We start from the raw sequence: 8958 nt of genomic DNA on the forward strand, positions 1-8958 counted from the left end.
GCCCCCACAATCTCCAGGGTGTAGGGAAGTTACACGTGAAGGAGGGCAGTGATGTGGGTCAGAGGATAGAGTGATAGGTTATGATGTAGGCGGGGTGTCCTCAGAGTGTGGGACATGAGATGTGAGAGTGCTCAGAGCCCTTCCCCGACACCCAACAGGAACAGCCATGGGTCTCTATAAAACTACAGGAAATGCAGGGGGTTTGATGAAGGTTTGGAAACCACTGAACAACAGCTGAAAGCCACAGGCTTCAGGGGGCAGAAGCAAAGCAGACTCACTCCATCCTTCTCATTGTACATTGTAAACATGAGGTCCCCAGCACACGGAGCGCTGTCGGTAAAGAAGACCTTGATTCATCGCGACGAGTACCCTCAACTCTCAGCATGCCGGCGGCCTGAACCAGAGCTGGACTGGGAAATAAAAGCAGCCCTGGCAAAGAGATGTACATGAAAGCCACACTGCAAGGTGGGCAAGCAGGGTGGATTGCCTCTGAACGGGAGGGGTGTCGATGGAGGGCGAAGAGCCCACTATCTGTCTTTAGAACATGCTATCACTCCAGATGGAGGATGTACTGCAACCCCTGCAACATGGCTCCAACTGAAAGGGTTTCAGAGACTGCTCCTCAGGAAGCCATCATAGGACATTTTCACTCATAGCATGTCATGGCTGTCAGGAGGCCTGCAGAATCGCTTGACCTTGGACTCGTAGTGCCCTTAGCAGACTGAAATCATAGTAATCCTAAAAAAAATCCTTTTATTTTTTCAGCACATATTCATGTTAACCCCCAGGCACAATGATTGTTTATTACGTCAACTGCCATGACACTGCGGGTCACCCTGAGGGACGTAGGTACCTGGAAGCTGTGTATGAGCAGGTTAGACTGAGGGCTCGGACTACAGATCACATCACTCGGGCTTTCACCTTCTGTAGCTTGTTCACAGAATGTGACATGGTCTGGACAAATGCAGGGTGAACCCACAAAAGAGAATACAGACACAGCTAAATGCCACAGCTTGCTGCTGGGGCAGAACTACTTGGACTCCACGCGACTTATTTGGTTTGTTAAGGTGCTTGGAATGACCAGGGTGCTTGTAACTCCAGTGGGCGTGGTATTCCTACCCACTAAAGATGAATGGCTTTTAGTTTGTCCAAAGCAAATGACTAGACCAAGATGCTACTCGGTTTCTATACAATGTGAATGGGGACTTCACAGAGAGGGACTAATGATGTCCTGTGAAATATGTTTTGACTTAGACCAGAGAACCAAATTGACCCAGCTAATGCCGATGGTAAGGTGCGGAGAAAGTGCCCACTCCCAACACAAGCATTTGCAATGCAATGGGTCTCACATTTGCTCGACTTACAGCTGTTAGCATAGTAAACTCCTAACAGGACTTTTCTTGCCACATAAACTGAAAATAAAAAGTTAAACAGTTTCAAGCTGTCGAGCCGACAGCCGCCATGAGCGCAAAGCAGACACACAAAAGGAAATAGAAGTTTGCTTGCAGTGAAATGTATCGACAAAAGTACAATTATCCATGTAACTGGCAAAAGTACAATTATCCATGTAACTGGCAAAAGTGCAATCATCCATGTAAGAGGGTTGATATCATGCAAAGCGCTCGACTACTGCCCAGCGAGATTGCGCTGCCTGAGAAATAAAGAGAAAAAGTTGTCCAGAAACCATATGGAAAACACAGAGCCTGGTATGTTTTCTCTCGAGGACGGCTCTCGAGGCGGGTTAAACAACGGAAAAGGCATGACGTATGCATAGTGAAGGATTATCCCATAATTGATAGTCCAGGCTGGAATTGAAGATTTAGAGTATTTATTTAGAAGTATGTAGCTTAGTACAAGATAACATCCCAACCATCCAGCTGCAGTTTGTTCCTCTCCTCTCTCATGATTCTAGAACCCCCATACATCATACCCTGGTAACGTAACACACCATACCCTGGTTACCTGACCTGGCAACCATGACCTGAAGATTCCCACACCTACCTTGCCCTGAAGATTCCCACACCTACCTTTCACAAATTAAATCAAGGGGATTTTAAAAGGCAAGCCCACAAACTAATGAAAGTGATGGGCATCGCATGGGCGTGGTTAAAAGCCCACAGAGAGATGACACCAGGGACAGAGCCTTGCGTGCCCGACCCTAAAAAGATGAAGATGAACAGAAGCAATGAATCATGGGAACGTGACAAAAGAGGGAGCAGCTTCAACTCATGCTGTTTGATTGTTCCACGAGGAACCTGTTTTTGGAAAACATAAATGCCTTTATCGAGAACACGTTTCTTACTTTGTGATGATATGTTTAAATTTCGAACGGGGGCCATGCTAGAAAAACGTCTATGGCAATACAAAGCAATCCGAAGTAAACATCTGCATGTGGAGTAGGTATGTGCAGGTTGCTCACGCCCAAGTGTCGAAGATGTAGGAAAGGGTGGTACCCAAGTACACCATCATGTCAGATGAGTGTGGTACACTCCGGTGTGTGTTGGTAGGGACTGGGGAAAGACCAGTACCATGTCCATAGCGGTTGTGTGATATGCAACATTGGGGAGGAGCAGGACCCTGATGCACGAGGATGTATCCAGGGAGTGCCCCAAGGTTTGAGAAGTTGAGGACGTGTATTACCTTGTTGTGAGAAGTTGCTTGAGGAGTCCCCTATGTGTGCGAAGCGGGAGAAGAGAAATACCATACCCAAGAGGTTACAAAGGGGAGTACCCATGGATTGAAAATGTGGAGCACTGTAGCACCGTGTGGTGTTGTGGGTGACCGCCACAAGTTTTGCCTGAGTGTGCTGTGATACAATTTCTCTTTCGGTACAAGTTGAAAGCTTTGTGAGGAGTGTGGTGGAGGAAGATGAATACGTTTCTGATTGTCTTGTGATGCATTTTATTCCATTTGCTAACAATGCAGTCGGTGAGTGTTGTGTTTGAATCATAGGTTTTCAGATAGCTCTAGTGTGTTGTAGATGAGTTACTTCTTTACCTTGCTGGACTGCTCAAATCTTTGATCGTTGTGTTGTGTCAATACTTTTTCTGTATGTGTCTTTTGGAGCTGTCATCATTTTGTTCAGGAGAAGTTTAGAATTTTTCTGGTGCAGTTTCCAAGGGGCATAGTACTGGGTGAACATTAAGGAGCATACTTAAGTTTTTAAATACGGTGCACGCATGGTAGCGGTAGGGGGTGGTAAGGGGTGCAAGAAAAGTGCCACTGCACAGAGTGCAGCACTACTTTCTTAAATATGCCCCTAAGTGTTTCCTTCAGTGTGTGGCGTGTTGGATATCAATCGTGGCGTACTCGCAACCTGGTATTCCGTATCAGTTGAACGCCGTACTTTAACCAGCACATATTGGCACATGAATGGAAGCGTTTTTTTACTTCGCTTATCGTACACGAAATAAGCCAGGAGTTTTGGGGCCCTTTAATTTCATGGCTGGGGACATTGGAGATATCGGGCCAGGCTAGACCCAGTGATTGGACTGCTCTACGGAGGTTGCCATTACTTAAGTAGCAGAGGCCACTAGGACTGTTGACACTGTGCAAGGGGAGCTGACACAGCCTAACTGGCCTAACGCAGTCATATGCTCGCACATTAAAGGGTGGGGATGGTAGGCCAAGCCGGCCCCGGTGACTACATCGATCCATGTAGAACACCGTGTCCGGGAAGTCGGAGGTCCGCAGAGTATAGGGAGCATTATGGATTTTGATGTTGGATCCACTGTGCACCAGGAGCACCTGGTTCTGACTAACCACCTTCCCCATTACTTCAGCACCTTTATCTGGCCCAACCTGTCTGACCCTGGACTTTGGGGTAACACTAGAGCCGGACTTTCTTCTGGGTGACCTGCATTCCGGCACGCCCTGGCTTTCACTCAGCTGCTCTGGTGGCCCTCATCCTACACACTGTTGCACCCTGAGATTGCTCATGACCCTGCTGCCCAGTGATGTGCAGACACTAGGGGGCATACTTACATGCACCATTTCAGCTTAATTTATTTTGACACTAAAATGGTGCAAAGTTAACGCCATATTTATATTTTGACACAAGACCTGTCTAGCTTCAAAATTTAGCGCTTTGTGCCATATTGTGGATGTGACAAACTATCTTGCGCTAATTAGTTGCAAGGTAGGCGTTCCCGTGTACAATATCATGTTAATCCCCTACCGCCTTATTTATACTCTGGTGCAAAAATGACGCGCACAAAGTAGGAGGACTCAAATAATGGTGCAAAGCCTGCTGGGTCTCACTAGGCGTTAGGGCACCTGTGGACCCATTTTCATGGCTTACACCATGGAATGGGCCCACAGGTGCCCAACTCAAGGCCCAGGAACACCCCTACCCACACCAGAGGGACGCCATAGGATGGGGGACCCCATCCTGGGTTAAGTAGAGGTGAGTATATTTTTGTTTTTTTTCAATGCCATTGGGGCCCCTTACATGGGGACCCCTGCCTGGCACTGGGTATGAAGGCCATGCCCAGGGGACACTGATCCCCTGTGCTGGCCATTGGGGTGGTGGGCATGACTCAGGTCTTTACTTAGACAGGAGTCATGTTTGGGTGGTAGTGCGTCAGGAAATGACGCTAGGCTGGTTAGTGGCATATTTATTGCCACTAACCAGCCCAGAGTCCTTCCTGGCCCACTAACGCTTTTTCCCCCTCCCACCATCCCCCCGGCGAGCATCTTTTCTGTAGACGCTAGCCTGTCCTTTGTGCCACCGTGTGCCAGTCCATTAATAGGTGCCCGGCTGGCGGTCTGGAATGGTCTTAGCAGGCGCTATGGATTTTGACGCAAGACTGCGCTAATGCAGTCTTGCATCAAAATCCATAAATATGGCCCTAGGTGAGGTGGGTCTTTTGCTTCTGGGGCCTCATGGGCACTTTACGGCCCCTTCCCTCCCACAGGTGGTGTACTTTGCCACCACGATGTCTCCTATAGGAAGATGAAGGAGATCAGGGGCATTACATTGACCTTCACCCGGAGTCTCTGATGGGGGACCAGCATATTTCACCCCAGATGGTTCAGACACCCCCTTCCGGATGGCTTCTGACCATGCACCATCACTGGAGATGGATTTGGTGTCATCGCCACCAGCTTCTTACAAACTAGACAATATCCTGGCCACCATTGCTGAGTCCCAGTGGCATTTGAAAGTAAATTTGACTTATTTACAAACGATCTGGCAATCCTTTTGGAAAAATCAACACAAGTTGTCTGAAAATGTCACAGCAAATTCAAAGCGCTGGGAGGGTTCTGGCTGGCTGCCCAGGCTGTAGTTGAGATGACTTAGGACATTGCACAGAGACTGTCAATTGCTAACAGAAGCTGGATGATGCAGAGGGCCACTCCCGCTGCAACAACATCCATCTTATAGGCCTACCAGAGTCTGCGGAGGGTGCAGACCCAGTGCAAATAATGGAATAATGGATGAAGCAGGAAGTAGCTCCCACTATGCTGTTGCCTTATTTTATGATTCAATGAGCACACAATGTCCCTCCCAGAGCACCCCTTTGACCCATGGTGGTGGAGCTTTTGAACTACTATGACCCTGATGCTGTGTTAAGTGCGGCTCGAGATAAAGGCACTGTCCAGTTTGAAATTGTGAAGGCGATGTTTTTCCCAGATTACACACTGGCAATCCAACATCACAGGGCTTCCTTTCTGCAGGTTAAAAAGCGGGTGGACGAAATGGGCCTCAGGTACACTCTTTTTTTCCCTGCCAAACAGCATATCTCCGATGGCCAAAGTATCAATTTCTTCTTAAAGCCGGAGAAAGCCTGGCACTGGGTGGAATCTCACATGAACCAGTAGTTGCTCACCAGTACCTCTCCCAATACCATAAAGGGTGATCCATGTCACGAATACAGTCTGACGACTGCACTGCTGATGCTCAAAGGGGGGATGCCTACTTCTGCACAGTTTTAAAAGGAACAACGCAGTACTGTTGCGGTCGTTGCCTCACTCGATGGGCTCTCCTTGACACTTGCCTCCTGACATCCAATGTGGCTGCTTCTGATGCAGCAAGCCCTCTGAGAACTCTGGCTCTGATCCTACTACTCCTCCGGTGTTCACAGCTCAATCTATAGGTGACATGGTATGGACCTATGCCCTGTGGCGATCCAGCTGCGTCAGCTCAGGCATGGCCTCTCTTTTGCTGTACTCATTGCAGTTGGTCCTGATGCCTTGAAATGTGAACTCTATGTAACGCTCCTCATAATTGGTGCCTCCCCATGATCACTGTCTCATGTGTGGTTGCAGGGCTGGGGGCACACTGCCTCCACCACTGCCTCCCTACACTTACTCAGACAGCGGCTTCATTTAGGAGTTATAATGGTCATTGCGTTTTCTCCCTCCCCATGCCCCCTGTTGGGGCCATTTTGTTTTTCTCTTCCAGGTGGGGTTGTTTGTTGTTTTGGATGGTTGTAAGGTAAACTGTCCTATGGATGCCAATGTCATAATTACGAGTTTTAATGGTGCCCTCCTGCTAACGCTCCTTTCTGTCCTTCCATTCGTCCCTGGAGCCTCCCACATTGCTGGCAGTCTCTGTTGCTTGGTGGGGACCGCCTTTACCCTTCTATCTCCCCACACTATGAAAGTTAACACATGTATTTCTTACTTAGAACTCAAACGGTATAAAGTCCATGCTACCTTACTTCCCTGGGGGCTGCATACAGCCCTCCTCCAGGAAACCCATCTGTTGGACACAGAAGTGGCTAAGTTACAATCTAAATGGAGGGATCAGGTGCTTGGTACCAGCTATTGGTCCTTCTACTGGGGTGTGGCGGTGTTTATCCGGGTGGGGATTCTCTTTAGGGTAGATAGCACATTTGTGGCCTCAGACGGCCAGTTCCTACTTGTTGGAGGAGCCCTTAATGTGCATCTTCTGAGTCTTGGGGTGGAATATTCACCACACTTGGACCATTTGTCCTTTTGACCACTGATATCTGCCATGGCGGGCCAGCCAGCAACTCCTTGGATCATTGAAGATGATTTCAATATGATCCTTGATGCCTCCTTGGATCGGTCCACGCCGCTGCGGCCTCAATCCTCCTTGTACTTGAATGCCACCCATCTTCACAGTTGATTCACCCACTGGTCCTTGGATGACACTTGGAGCATAAAATGTCTGACACACATGATTTTTCCTTCTATTCTCCTGTTCATAAACAACATTCCGCCCTGACAGTTTTGTGTGTTTGACATCTGTACATACAGCCAGGCCCTCCAATGGCTATTGACCCCGGCTGCTCTCTGACCATAAATCGTTGCTTCTGGAATTGACTTGGGGGGCCCTCCCTCTCCAATTCTCACATGGCACCTTTCACCATTGATGCTCAAGGATGCATTTTTCTGACAAACTCTTGTTGCCTACATTGATGCATTCTGCAGGGTTAATACGGGGTCAGCTTACTCGCCTTAGGACGAATTGGACACTTTTAATGTTGTCACCAGAGGGATTTGAATCAAAACTAAATTGTGGTGTGCATGGTTATGGCGCATGAGGTCCCGGAGGTGTCCCTTGACGGTTGATGGTGTCTGGCATGGGGACATTGGGTGCCCTGAAAGGGACGTGAGCTACCCTCTTTGATAAACTCAAAATGCTTTGATGCCATGATCGTGCCGCATATGTAACAATAACTCATAACAAAGGTGACTAATCCAGTCACCTACTGGTGAAACTGGTCTTGACACACCCCTTTACTTATTCATCTGCAGTCTGGCAAAGTCTCTTACACTCAATGCTCCCTAAATATCGATTTCCCCTATTACTATTTCCCACTTAACGTGCCCCCCTCCCCAGCTCCAGAAGCCTCCCTCCAGTCCTTCCTTTCAGCAGCCCCCGTGGCATGGCTTTGTCCCACAAACAGAGCAGCCTTAGATGCACCCATCTCTCACCAGGAGATTGGCTCTTGTCTGAAGGAATTACTGCGACTCAAGGAGATGGGCCCTGACGGCTTGCCAACCAAATGTTATGTTCACTTCACAGCAGCACTAGTACCCAAGTTACATTTTGCCTGTCTAAAGCCTCTGAAGGCCTTTCTGTAAGTATTCAACTATCACACGGCAGCTTGATGGATGCCCTGTGGTAAGGTGTGAATTACTCACAGGACAGGGACAATGGACCTTGGGTTTGGGGAGGAGTTGTTCTCCCATTGACAAGATTGCCCGGAGGCTGTGCCTAGACCCTTGGTACACTTCAAAAGGTCCTTCCCTGCCACAGGCAGATGTAGCTCACACTGGGCCTTCCTTCCTTTTTGTGCTTCTACTTAGCTAGGCACCAACCATAGTAGGAGGGAGAACTACCCCAGATCTGGTTGAGAGTGACCACCGGGTAGGGCTGTGAGCAACCACTTTGACATTAAAGTGTCACGTCCTGCTTGAATATCATTGCTATTCCCACATTCTGTCTTACAGGTCTTCTTGGGCTTTTCACATTGCACTTGAGGCGCACTTCAAAAAGGCCTCCCCTGTCACAGGCAATTGTTAGCTCACCTAGGGCAGGGCCGCCGGTCAGGCCCTAATCACGGTGGGACTCTCTTTGAAATTACAGTGTCACTGCCTAATTCACAGGTCTGGTGAGATTACAACTAGCATTTAGTTTACACTTCTAAGGAGGGAAACAGAATGCCAACACATTTTGTGTGAATCCCCTGACTGGTTGCTGAAATCTCAGTTTTGATTTTACCAGACATCTGTCTCTGAGTTAGTTAGGAGTACAGGGACTGCCTAAAATTGAATTTTAGTGTTAGAAGTGGGAAGATCCTGGTATTACTCTACCAAACTCTAGCACCATTACTTAATGCCCCCAGCCCCCGGGCTGGATTTTAGCACAGGGGATAAACATGGTGCTAAGGCCATATTGTCCTTTTCTGGACGGAAACGCCTACCATGCATCTCATTGACGCAAGGTAGGTTTTCACATCCAGAAAACAACGTTAACTCCAT

This window comes from Pleurodeles waltl, chromosome 6 (genome assembly GCF_031143425.1).
Source record: "Pleurodeles waltl isolate 20211129_DDA chromosome 6, aPleWal1.hap1.20221129, whole genome shotgun sequence".
Classification (NCBI taxonomy): domain Eukaryota; kingdom Metazoa; phylum Chordata; class Amphibia; order Caudata; family Salamandridae; genus Pleurodeles; species Pleurodeles waltl.